This window comes from Elgaria multicarinata, chromosome 10 (assembly GCF_023053635.1).
Source record: "Elgaria multicarinata webbii isolate HBS135686 ecotype San Diego chromosome 10, rElgMul1.1.pri, whole genome shotgun sequence".
Taxonomy (NCBI): domain Eukaryota; kingdom Metazoa; phylum Chordata; class Lepidosauria; order Squamata; family Anguidae; genus Elgaria; species Elgaria multicarinata.
Genome location: NC_086180.1, coordinates 47,180,008 through 47,193,557, shown reverse-complemented (window position 1 = coordinate 47,193,557; position 13,550 = coordinate 47,180,008). Strand labels below are relative to the sequence as shown.

General features: G+C 40.2%; 1 protein-coding gene across 1 annotated transcript in view; it reads left to right on the top strand.

Moving 5' to 3' along the window:
* The window catches only part of ZNF827 (zinc finger protein 827), a 136,813-nt gene that overhangs the window by 19,364 nt on the left and 103,899 nt on the right, over positions 1–13,550 (top strand). The window lies entirely within an intron of this gene.

Genomic DNA, 13,550 nt, shown 5'->3' with positions numbered 1-13,550 from the left:
TTCATCTCATTGACAAAAGAAGGTTTTTATGTAAGGCATTGCCAAAAAAGAGGAGATTCATCACCCAAAAAAAGGACAAAGGTGAACAGGAATTTGCATAACATTTGTATATGCTAATTTATATGTATAGTTTTCAATTCAGAAAAAATACTGTAATTTAAACTGAAATACAATATATTATATCATAGTGGGAAAGATTGTGCCTGCCATTCAGTCTGCTGTTCAGGTACTAAACACCAATGGGCAACTTCAAGGCCCCTACTGCTCACCTTTCTTACTTTTTTAAAAAATCTTTACACCAGACTTGGACATCTTGTCAAATAGATGATGCCTTCAAGCAGATGTTGGGCACATGGCCACACTACCTATATGTAAATTGACTTGACAGGAGCCTTTAGAAGGTGTGGTCCATTATGCTTACTATTATCTTCTTAACTGTTTCCAACTTATTTCTGTATTTTAGGTTAAGTTCACACAAGAGGGATAAATCAACTATAGGCCTAAACAACCAGGGGACCACCAACCAGAATAGGCTTTATAAACCTCCTGCTGTGGTGATGGGACACAAGCCACACAGATCTAATTTACTAATTTTCAAGTTGGGAAGCCATGTTAGCCTGACCCAGTAAATAGAAAGACCTGATTTTCACGTTATTTAACCCAGGAATTGCTGAGATGAGTAAAGCAAGCGAGCTGCACACTCTTTGTTTCCACTTTAATTTAATTGTTCTGTGATGTGCAAAACCAGAAATGCCACAAAACAACCCAGAGTTAATCCAATAACAAACCATGGCCAATTATTGGTTATTAATTGAAAGCAGAAGCAATGAGCGAGGAATTGCTGCCATGACATGCAAACCAGGTTGAAGAGTTTTGAGGCATAAAAACCCAAGAGTTTTATTGTGGCACAAGGTTTTGTGGGTTAGTGCCACATTGTCAGTTGCATTTGATGAAATGGGCTCTAGAAGTCCATAAAGGTGGCTGGATCCTTTTGGTTGCTCAATATCCTTTCGAGAAATTGCATTCTAAAATGTGGACTCCTCCGTGTTAAATTTTAGATATACTGCTGGGAAATGCTCTCAAAATCTCAATTTGTCCAAACCCCAATGCTTTCAAGTAAAAAAAGGGGATTGAGGAAGAAGGCTTCTTATTCAACCTTAGTACATTGATTATATGACCTTTGACTCTGTCATGGGTCATAAGCTGGGGCAGTGCCTTGAAAGGACATGTCTAAGAGTGAGCAATGCCTATTCCACATGGAGTGTTCTGTTTTAGTGCATTAGCCTAGAAGTACTAGTAGCTTCCTAATCCTCTCTTGTTTGACTCTGCTTGTTAACCCCAAGCAATCCTCTCAGGGGCCGAGAAAGCAGCTGTCTTTGGTGAAGAAAACACAGCCCAGCAAAACAAATATCTCTCAAAGCTTCAAATATCTCCTGGAGCTTCTCCCCCCTCCCTTTTTTAATGTTATATCAGAATGCCTTTTGGGGAACATAGGCTAATACAGAGAAATATAATTTGTGAAAGGAACAAGCGAATTATTAAAAGCGAGATGCCTCTGACATTTATAGGATGGGAGTAGGCTTGAAATCTAAAGGCAGAAAGACAACTAAAAACCTTTTCCCTGAACCCCTGGGAACATGGCCATATTTGAAGTACATTGAGTGAACAGGAGAGAAAGCTCACATAAGCATTGTAAATGGTCAATCAGGTGCACAATGCTTACTAAATATAGCAGTGGACATTACAGCGCACAAAACTAGGCAGAAACCAATTAAAAGCAATAATAAATCACCTTTGCTACATCTGCTGTTGCCCTGTTCTGATGTCACCTGTTAATGCTTGAGTACTGCCAACACATGTGATATGTGAAATCACCTTTTTCTATGTGAGTGCAGTAAGCATAATTTAGGATTGTGGAGCAGCTTGAACTGGTGTGCCCCCTACCTTTTTTTATAGCAACGTAGTTATAATATGTAAGCCACTCATAACCCTTGGGATGGAATGGGATAGGAATTGAAGAAGTACAGGGCATCCCTAATCAGAAGTTAAGGCCTTGAATTCAATTGGGTTTACTCCCAGGTAAATAGATATAAGATTGCAGCCTAAGAGTGGAGTCTTGTGGGATTGCTGCTCTATAGATGGAGGACTCTGAGTCCTAACAGGCATTTTCACCTCACTTGTAGCATATTTAGTTAGATGGGTCTTTGAGCCTATCTAGCTAGCTTACCTCTTGGTGGGTGGAGACAGGAATGGAGATGCTCGTACATCCAGTGGATCCATGTCTTTCTTTTCCCTCCCCTCCCTGCCCACCATCATGCCTCCTTTTCTCCCTCCTCAACCCTTTTCTGAGGTCGTTGTTATGAGCTTTCCATGCTGGCTGGGGGAAGTAGGAGGGGGAAATCCCCATTCAGATTCCCGCCAACAGGTTGTACCGGAGTCTATATCCACACAGAGAGGGGAATTTGCACCATCCTATGTTCCCTGGGATGCCCTTCCAGGGACGATAGAGTTGCTTTCGAAATGACTAAACATAAACTTTATTTAAAATGTATTCTGTGTTTAATTACTTGATTTACTGTTAATTTTATATAAGGTACTAAACAAAAAATTCTTACCAATTTTTTAGTAATCAGAGGACTTGTCAATGACATTTTGCCGTTCTTCAGGATATTCCATGCTATTAAAGGAATAAATATAAAACTGCCACTGTTATAATGCTCTTTACACAAGCCTATGGAGTGACCATACTTGAAATTTTGGGTTTGGTTCTATACATTATATTTCATAAAGGATATTGTAGAGTTGGAAAAGATGGAGAAAAGATTAACGAAAACGATTATCTGCAGGGTGGGAGATTCAGGAGAGACAAACGGAAGTACTTCTTCACACATTGCATAGTTAAACTATGGAATTCTCTGCCACAAGTTATGGTGACAGCCACCAACATAAATGGCTTTAAAAGGGGTATTAGACAAATTCAAGGAGGATAAGGCTATCAGCTAGTTGCGATGGCTATATCCTACTTCAGTTGCTGGGGAACATGAGTGAGAGGGTGCCAAAACCCTCATGTCATTCTGATGGGTTTCCAGAGGCATCTCTTCAGTCATTGGCCTGGTTCATACAACATGCTAAACCACGCTGCTTAACCACAAAATGGTTAGTGGAATGCATTAAGGTCAATGCATTCTGTTAAACATTTTGTGGTTAAGCAGCATGGTTTAGCGTGTTATCTGAACAGGTCCAGTGTGGGAAAGAGGAAGCTGGACTAGATAGGCATTTGGTCTGATCCAGCATGAATGTTATGTTTCCTATCATGTGTCTTCTGATGTGAAAACCACACCTTTCCTTAATTTCTTTAGGCACAATAGCCCTATGCAGGCATTACATTAATTGCACATACTGTTAGTATGCACATTTGTTTACTTGAAACCCCATTGAATGATTCTCAGTGTTTATTTGAATTCTCAATTTGGTTATGATAGCCTTCCCCAACCTGGTTCCCCTCAGATGTTTTGGACTCCAACTCCCAGCATTCCTGATCATTGGCCATGTTGGGTGGGGATAATGGGAGTTGAAGTCAAAACAACTGGAGGACACCAGTTTGGGGAAGGCTGAGCTATGAATATGTGCACACTCACTCTTACAAGTTGTATTCACAGTGTGAACCCTTGTACAATATGACATCTGCACAGGACTGATGTCTTCTATATCCATGAGCATCAGCTTGGTAATTCACCTAGATCCCAACCCAACACTTGAGAGTCACTGATTTGCAGCCAGGGGTGTGATAGTAATCTATAGGCTCATGCATACCAGATGTGTGCCTGCAACAGACATTTTTTCCTAGGTATTTCCTGTTCTGCAGATTCTTTGCCAAAACCCCAAATCCATTTTTAAATTTTCCTGAGTTTAAAAATTGCCTTGTGGTTTGCTGTTGGTTAACTGCTGAAAAGGAAATGTCGAGAAGAACTTTTGCTTGTGAGTATTTTTTTACCTCACTGGATCAATCATGTCTATGGGGCTTAGATCTATGACCTGAAAATAAATAAATAATATTCCGAGTTCTGCAATATGAAAACATTTTGCAAAATATGCATATGTGCATATCCTGAATCAATGTTTTATTACTGTCTTGCAGAGTGTGTAAACACCTTCGTAGAATTTGAAATATATTTTTTGTTTTCTGGTAGAATTGAGGAAGTAGCACTGTAACTCTTAGAACACTGCAGAAGAATTGGTGGGTAAGATAGGAGACTGGGGCTGAGGGTGGAAGGACATTATACTGAATGCAGAAGTTATGACCCGACTGCTAGAATTCCCTTTCTCACCTCTCTCTCTCTCTCCGAAGTTTAGACCTTTAACAGAAACTACAACACATGTTTGTGTTTTTTAAAATGATGGTTATGAATCTTTAAATGACACTTAATATCCTAGGTGCTATTTGTGTGGCAACTACGGAGGCTCAAAGGTTGCTCTTTTAAATATGCAATCAGAGAACAAGGAAGTTGATGGTTGTAATAAAAGGAAGGCATATTGGATACCCAAGCTCCAAAATGTGATCACCATAATATTCATACGATGAAAGCTGAAGAGAGAGAGAGAGAGAAGAGGGACTTGCAACAAAATGTTGCAGCGTGGAGTGTAGCTGTTCAGGGTTGCAGCCATGCCCTTTTCCGGGATATTCAATTCCATTCTCTTACTCCTCCACTACCACCTCATTTTCTGTTATCACCCCGCCCCCAAGCCTGCTGATAACTCCATCTTGTGCATTGATGGTGCTGTTTTATCTACATAAGAATCCACACTTGGAGAATGACTTTCCTCTTAGTATATAGGATGTTTAACAATTGACTCAGAGCACTATCCTGACTGCTTTGACCCCTCCTAAGCATTGACTTTGTACAAGATGCATGCTTTACAGTATCTCCTTGGTTAACAGAACTTCGTCTTCTGCAGACCCATGAAAACTTGAGCTTTAATCCCCACCCACCCACCGTAAGTATGGTAAAGCATTCTTACTTGAACTCTCTCCAGTTATCCTCAGATTGCAGATCAGAAGCAGTCTTTTTAGGCTGGCTGTTGGCTGCTGAAAGGTGTGATGCCTTTGAATCTAACATTGTGGAGCCATAAATAGATCCTCAGTCAGTTTGCTTTGCGTCTCTTACTCAAAGTTTAGTAGCACAAATTCTGTACTTTTCAAAATATGTGAAATGGATTTTTAGAGGTAATGCTCTGGGATTTGCATAAGACCACCATTTAAGATAAAATAAGAATGGTGTTGGCTCAGTACAATGGTGCCTAATTGAAGGCAATAAAGAAAAGTTATGCTTGTAAAACTAGTTTTTAAAAAATGTTTATATATGTGAGAGACAGTGATATGGTCATAGGCCCATGATGATATAATACAACTGGAACCTCAAACCCCAAGTTGCAGAAAATGTAAGATAAAACACAATGCAAACAGGACATCCAGTACTTAACATCCATCCACGGTTCACTCAACTTCAGTTTCAACACATTAAGTAGATTTAGCCTGATATCCATTGATTCAATCTGAAGTCATCCAGGTTCTTGTCTTAATTAACAAACTTAAAAAAAAATACTTATCCTTTAATCACGTATTCAACCTCTTCTTCCATGCAAAATTTTAATGAAACACCCATTGTTCTGCCAGGGAAATGCTTTTAAAAAATGGATGTGTATATATATATATGTGTATGTATTTTCCAAAGTCTGAAAAGTAAAGCTTACAAAAGAAACATTACTTTTGAAATCATTTCTGGGGAATTGTGGTTGTGGTGGTGAATTAAAATTCTATGATTTTGTGGGGCGGGGGAGTGGTTTAAAACAAAAGGAAACTATTTTGCATCTCATTGGACAAACGCTTAAGAAGATATACTCCTTTTTGTGTGTGAAAGATCAATATTCGTTTAGTTCAAGTAGTCAGATCATCAAACCCAGCTACAGTGTGCTGCTGTTTTACTGCCCATCCATGAAGCAGATATAAACTCTAAAGGAGAAATTCCTGGAGCTAAACCCCAAATTTAAAGATTCTAGCCATTCTACCAGAGGGGGAAAATAGTTTACCTCTTTTTCTTATAAGTTGGCTCTTCATTTTCATGTGATGTTAGGCTAGTTACACCAAAAAGATCTGTGGTGTTTGACTACTTCATGGAAGTAGGTGGGGTGTGTGAATAATGTCGGGGCAGGGGCAGAGCTAGGAGGTGAGATTCCGCTCTTCCTTATTCATGCATGCATTAACCCATCCGGTGGCTAAAACGTGAGTAAGGTTGGGCACTTCTGGATTCTCCATGGAGGCCTCCTACCTGCAGTGACAGGTGAAGGAGGAGGCATTGGAGTTTCCTTCTAGGTGCTTGATTGTGTGTGGAGTCTTAGTATAAGTTGCACTGTGTGTGGAGTGGGTATGTTCTGAGTTGGGAGATGTCATGGAATTCTCTGGCCACCACCATGCATCTGTTGTTGCTTTTCATGCATGGCATCAGTGTGCAACTTTGAGATTGGTGGGTGGCAGTGGAGTTGCCAGAGTCACTGTGGAAGTATAACTTTGTTAGTATTTCTTTCTTCAGTTATAGTTGTTCTGTTGACTCTGTTGCTCATTAAGTACAGTATACGTTTAACTACATTACACTAGCGTTAGCCCATGTATAGTGGTCACTGGGCAGAGCAGGTATATAGAATTGCCCTGTCAGTCATTTGTATGAGTATAATACAGCAGCATTCTTCTGGTAACTGAAAATAAATTTCTTATGAGTAACCTTCCTAATGTAAAGGTACAGATTTATTTTTATAACCCTTTTCTTAATAAGCCAATTGTAATTGTATTGAGGCTGTCCTGGTAATTTAAGGCTGTCTTGATAATTTAAAACAATTGTTTTGGCAATGTCTTCTTGTAATAGGTATTGATAATGTACAGATAAAAACCATCTACAGAAGACAAATAAAAATTCTGGGAAGCAGGTCATTGGCCAATCTGTCAGCCTTAGAAGACTTTTGTTCTTATTGTTGCCAATAATCTGTTGACTATGTAAAAGTTAGTTCTGGTTGCTTAAAGGGATAGTGGCATATATGCCACATTAAAAGGCATCCTTTTCAGATGAACAAATAATGAAACAGGTGTGTTTCTGGTTTTCAGGCTTTTCTTATGAGGTGTGCTTGGAATTGATTTGCTAATAATAGAATCATAGAGTTGGGAATGGCATGCTATTGTCATAATGTAGGACTGCCATTCACCAAGAATGGCCCAGCCCACGACATTTTGCTACCCAAGGCGAAGAACAAGAACAAGAACAAGATGGTGCCCTCTCCCATTCCACATATAAAAGTCAACTGAACTATTTCTTCAGCACTAGTGATGGAGCAGTATCTTCCACTGCTATTGAAGGTGGCAGGCTAGTGTGGTACACTGCAGGCCTCTTAGTACAGAGCTTCAGCACCTTTCTGCCACCTCTCAGCATCTGCCACCCGAGGCAACAGCTTCATTTTGCCTAATGGTAGGGACGGACCTGGGTCCATAGGAGGGTCCATAGATCCATGATAGAGCCTCTGCATGCATAAGGTCCCAGGTTCAACAAGTCTCTGGCATTTCCAATTAAAAGTTCTGAGGTACTACTATGGTTTGGAAAAGATATCTACCTAAGATCTTGCAGAGCCACTGCCAGTCAGTCAAAACTCCTGGGCTAGATAGTCTGACTCAGTATGAAATAGCTTTATATGTTCATCTGTGCAATGCAGACCACTGTGCCATATGCAGAAAGTAGGCACACACAAAAATGCCTGCAGACTCGGTTGCTCCAGGTGACTCAAGTTAGAAAACCAAACTAGCACTCTTGCCTATTTCCCCCCAGGTGCATTTAAAAGTGATAGGCTTCCTTATCCTCTTTTTTAACTGGGTCTTGGATATTGCACAATAATTCTTTGACTTTACTGCAAACTGCTTGTGTATGAAGGAACATGCTTATGCACTCTTCTTACAAGTCAGTGCTCTCTGCACCTTCCTTCTCCCCTGGAAGAGAGACTGCAATCTGGTTGCCTTGGCGACCTTGGCAGGTTTAAATGAGTAGCTGCACTAAAAAATTGTTGCTTGCATCAAAGTGCATTGATGTTTTAATCTGAGTGGCCTTAAAAAAATAAAACAGGGCATTGTAGTCTTCACGGCTAAAAAATATTAGCAGGCTGAAGTATTCTTGCGCCCACTCTGAGGGCCTACCAAGGTTTTCAATACAGTTCTGATGATGAGAATGCTCTTTGTTTCCCTCAGAAAACTAGGCAGTGTTGAGGATGAGGCCAGGTTAGGTTCAGGCTTTAAAACATGGCAGGCCATCAAACAGACTAAACCAGAGGAAGACTACGTTTTGATTGCCATGAGTACAAGCTGAATAGACTTTCACCTCAAAGTTCAGCAATCTGGGTTTCGTTTTGTTTTGTTAGTTTTGCCTTTCTTACTGTAACCCTGGAGATCTTTTTTTCATAAACAAGTATTTACTCCTTCTATTATCTTTTGTGAAGGGTTGCGAAGATGGAATATATGGGCCATTGTGAGTCCTACGAATCTGTGTTATACCATGTCAGACCATTGGTCCATCTAGCTTATTATTGCCTGTTCTGATAAACAGCTGCTCTCCAGGGTCTATTGCCTATCAGCTGCTGCTTACTCCTTTAAAACCTGCCAGTTCTATACCAAGCAGGATATAACTAGAGATGTGAAGGCCTGGAAAAAAAACCCGGACAAATTCGGAGAAAACCTGTCCCCTTCCCCCCCCCCATTTTTTTCCAAAGCCTTTTTTGGGTTTTTTCTGAAAAATTGAAAAAAAATGAAGAAAAAATGGATTATGGGATGTTTTATTTTAGCATGATGAATAAAATGTTTAAGACAAGGTGTTCAGATATTTACTTCTCAAAATGATTTCTAAAAACTGTACAGTATCAGATTATTACAATGTCTGTGCACCAAGGACAAGCAAGTCCTAGGTTGCAAACTGAGACTACAACTCTCAAATGCAAAAGCAAGATGCATTTCTGCCTCTAGGGGGCACTGCCATTGAAGCAAAGACTGAAACTAATAGTGATAGCTATAGGTCAGAAAATGAGTCTGATTAAATTTTATGTATATTCATTGAATCTTGGTTTCCCCTTTTTTCTCAGTTCTTTTTAATGTAATGGGTGCTTTATGTCTTGACACTGGAGGACTAGTGGAAACATAATTTTCTTTGTTACTAATGTTGGTGGTTTCTTCTGTTGTTGTTTTAAATTGATTTTTTGCCTGCTCCTCATAAACTGGCAGAACCAAAGAAGTTCCTTACAGCTCAGGTGTTCCTAACAGTTCAGGGGTTTGTAGCTCCATTTGTTACCAAAATAAAGTAAAATAGTAAATTAAATTTGTAATAATTGTTTGAATACACTGTACTTTTAATATACCAAATGTAATAATTTTATGCCAAACCAACTTGGACATTATTACATTTTATGTTACTAAAGTAACAAAGTGACTTGCAATTTGTAAAAAGTGCTAATATTGCATTATTTCAATTTTTCCAAAAATTTCCATTTCCTCCCGAAAAAACCCGGGGGAAAACTGGTTTTTTTTCCATGGCTTCAAAATTTCCAGAAATTTTACATCTCTAGATATAACACTTTTTAAGTGGGTTGAAAAGGGTACATGGAATGTGTCATGAGCCCTAACAGTTGTCAAAACCGTTATAAAGCAGTAGTGTAGATCCTGCCCTGGAGATGGAAGGGATTGACTCTGGGACCTTCTGTATCCAAACCATGTGCTGTACTACCAGGGCTGGGCCAGGACATTTTGCTGCCTGAAGCAGAGCAGCAAATGGCCCTCCCCGCCACAACAAAGTCAAAGTGCATAGTACCCAAGGTTGGTCAAGTTATTTTGGCACCTGAGGCAGAAAAAAGCACAAGAGTCTCTCCCCATCCCTGGTGGTAAAATACAATAATAACAAATTAAGGGCATGTTTTGACTAAAGTCCCACAATTCCCAGCATACCTCAGCGTGTATGGACTTGCTGGGAGTTGTAGGACTTTTTTCTGTCTAAACATGCATAGGATTGCACCTTAAATAACGTACAATTTGCTGCCCTTTCATAACACCCCAAATCTATTGCCTGAGGCTTCTATCTGACTTCCTATTGGTAGGGCTGGCCCGGTGTACTAGTCCTCATCCATAATTAGAGGCTTGCTTCTTGAGGCCAAATATCAACACTCCCATCACCACCCATGGGCTCCAGAGAGCTTCCCGACCTAGGGGCAGTCTGTAGTCATGAATGGTACACTGAGGGAAGCGTCAACCTTTTTATATATGACCTACTATCACAGTGTTCCTGCAGTTAAAAACAAAAAACTCTTGGTGTTGATTGGTTCAGACACTTGAAATATTGCTAAACAAATCAGTTTCGAGTTGTGGAAACTGAATTTGTGTGAGCCAACCTCCACATTTGAGTGAGCCAAAGGTTTAAGCTGAAAAAAAGATGTATTTCTTGTGTTCTGTATCTATTAGAGATCATCCCATTTCGTATCCTGACACTTGTGTCAGATTAGTATGGGTTTTTATGAAAATGGCGTTCTTGATTATGTGTTCATATGCAATCAGAAGTCATGTCATGAACATAACGACATCAGCGAGGGCAAACAAAGCCTACTGCTTCACCCTTGTTCTCAAAGGCTGGTGGTGGAAGGAAGACATACTTATTTCCAAGGCAACTTCATTTCTTTTAGCGCTCCAGGTATCCTCTGTTGGCTTTTCAGTAGCAGAATGCAATTTTGCTCAGCAAGATGGGGAATTCACATTTGTGGATCCTTGCTACCTACTACAGCCCTCTGTGCCATATCCCATACTGTTCCAGGGGGTCCTCCAACCATCAGGGGAAGCTCTTCAGGCTGCAGTGGGGTAACTGGGGGCCCTGTCTTGTGTGACCAGAAGTGCTTTCTTCCTGGTTGCAGTACTGTGTAGAATAGGAGCATCTCAGCCCATTTGATTTCTACTGACTTTGGCAATTCTAAATCTGTATATCAGGGGCTTCAAACCCCAAGCCTGTGGGCCTAATCTGGCTTGCTGGGGGTCCCAATCTAGCCCACAGAGGTTTTCCTCTTAGGTCTCGTGCCTCATTGGGAGAGGAATCCTCAATCTTATATCTGAATAGAGATAATATAGGGGATTCTCTTTGACCACCACTTGCCACCCTATGGGGACAGCACAAAGGAGGCACCCAACTCAGCCAGTTCATGGAGGAGCCGCTGCTCTGTGCGCTGGCCAAGTGATCCTTCACATGCAGCACCCATGGGGCACCTGACTCAGCCAGCACCTGAAGGAGCTGCTCCTCTACCAATTCCCTTTCTCTATGCTGAGAGACACAAAGAAAGGCTAACTGGGTTGGCCTGGGGTGGGTTGGTGGCAATTTAACTCCAATTCTAGTTTAGCTCCTCTACTATATAGGTTCAGGCTGCCCAAGGTAATATGTTTCCAAGTTAGGAGGTTTCCACAGATATTAGGGTTTTGAAGAATCAAGGGGAAAACAAATAAACACTTTATCAAAAGTAAGTTTATATTGGAGAAAGTAGCTGCAAAAGTCTATAGAAGATTCTGCATTTTGAAAGTAACTTCTTTCCTCCCATCCCCCAAAACTTCACTGGATCCCTCCTAATACTTAAATTACAGTTAGGTTCATGTTTAAAAGATCATGTCTATTATTTTGTTTTGGTTTTACTCAGAGTAAAGGTAAAAGTTAATTTATTAATTCAGCAATTGTCAGATATTTTGTGTGCCCGATAGAAGTAGATATTAGTTCAAAGAATAATTCTGTTTGCATGTATGTCACTTCAAATAATTGGAAGTTTGGCCATTAACCCACTAGAGTCAGTTTTTTAGGCCCTTTGTTTACTGTATAATCCCAATGTCCATGTGATTAGTTTTTCCCCACCTAAATGTTTTGGATGGTTCATTGTAATATGGTATTTCTATTACTCTCTTTACTTCTCAAAGCAATCATACTAAGAAAGATATCTCACAAGAAGGGCTAGCATCCATTTCATTTTAACGTTGCTATTGTTCTTGGCTACATTTTGATTGGTCAGTCTGATGCACAAAAAATTCTTTGGTCATATCTGTGTCTCTCTGAATGCCTATTGTGAGCAAGAGCAATCCAGGGTCACTGCCCTTTAAACACTGCCAGTCAGATCTCGAGAGAGAGAAGATATGTTAGAACTGCCAGTGATGAGAAAATGCGGTTAAGGAAGCAAACAGTTTCCAATTGAAAAAAAGAAAAAACAATTCTATTGGAAGTGCTCTTCATTTTAACTTTTCCCTTTAGAGTTCAATCATATGAAAGAGCTGTGCTGTTTCTGTCCCAAGGATGAACTGGCTAGCATTTTTGTTTTTAGAGAAGTGGAAAAGATTAATTAATCCATTTCGATAATGGGGAAAGATTAATCCATTTTCTTTCAGCTTATGCATGATATAAGTATTTAAAATGTATGCCAACTAGTCATAAATATGATTGCTTTACATATATGTTGCATTATGCAGGATTGGGCTACTTAAAACTTCTGGGCAGAGTCTAAAATGGCTCATGTGTGCATGTAAGGAAACAGCTTCCAAATATGTATAGCTGTGCAATCCCTTGCTCGTCATTTAATATTATGGTGGAGGATATTGCAGAGTAGTACTTTGAAGAGCAGGGCTGGGTCAAGACATTTTGCTGCCTGAGGGGAAGGACAAAATGGCACCTCCCTCTCATCCCATATATAGAAGCTGATGGAACTGACCATTGAATCGTACTTCAGTGATGGCAATGGGATAGCACCCTCCACGGTATCTAAGGGCAGCCTGCTCACTGAGGCGGGTGTAGGGCAGGGCGCATGGCAGCCACCCTTCTGTCCTCTAACACCTTGCACCCACTCCCCAGCACCTGCCACCTGATGCAGCAGCTCCATTCTGCCTGGTGGTAGGGCTACCCCTGCTGAAGGGTACAAATAGGAAGCAGGGCCTGCAGAGTCCTGGGCCAGATCTACACCAAGCAGGATAGGACACTTTGAAAGCGGTTTGAAAACTATATATGGAGTGTGTCCTGGGCCCCAACAGTCGTCACCACTGTTATAAACTGTTTTAAAGCAGTAGTATAGTTCCTGCCCTGTGTGCATGCATAACACAGTACATGGCTCTTTGGAACCTTCTCCTGCATGGCTCCTAAACTCTGGAATATACTCCTTTTGGAGTTGCGACTGGCTCTTATGCTGTCTGCATTGTGGAAAGGTTTAAGACACTTTTTTAAAAAAAATATTGCTGTGGTTTTTAACATTGTTTTTAAATGTTTTACTATGTATTTATGTGAAGATGTCTTTTACGTTTCAATGTTTTTTAAAAAAACAAAACAAAACATACCCTTTGGTTGGCCTCAGAAAGGCAGCATAGAAATATTACTCATATTTTATTTATTTAATAAATTTCTTACCCACTTTTATAATCAGATAATCACTTGTTTTAATGATTTTAATACTTCATAATCCTTCTAAAAACCTGTCAA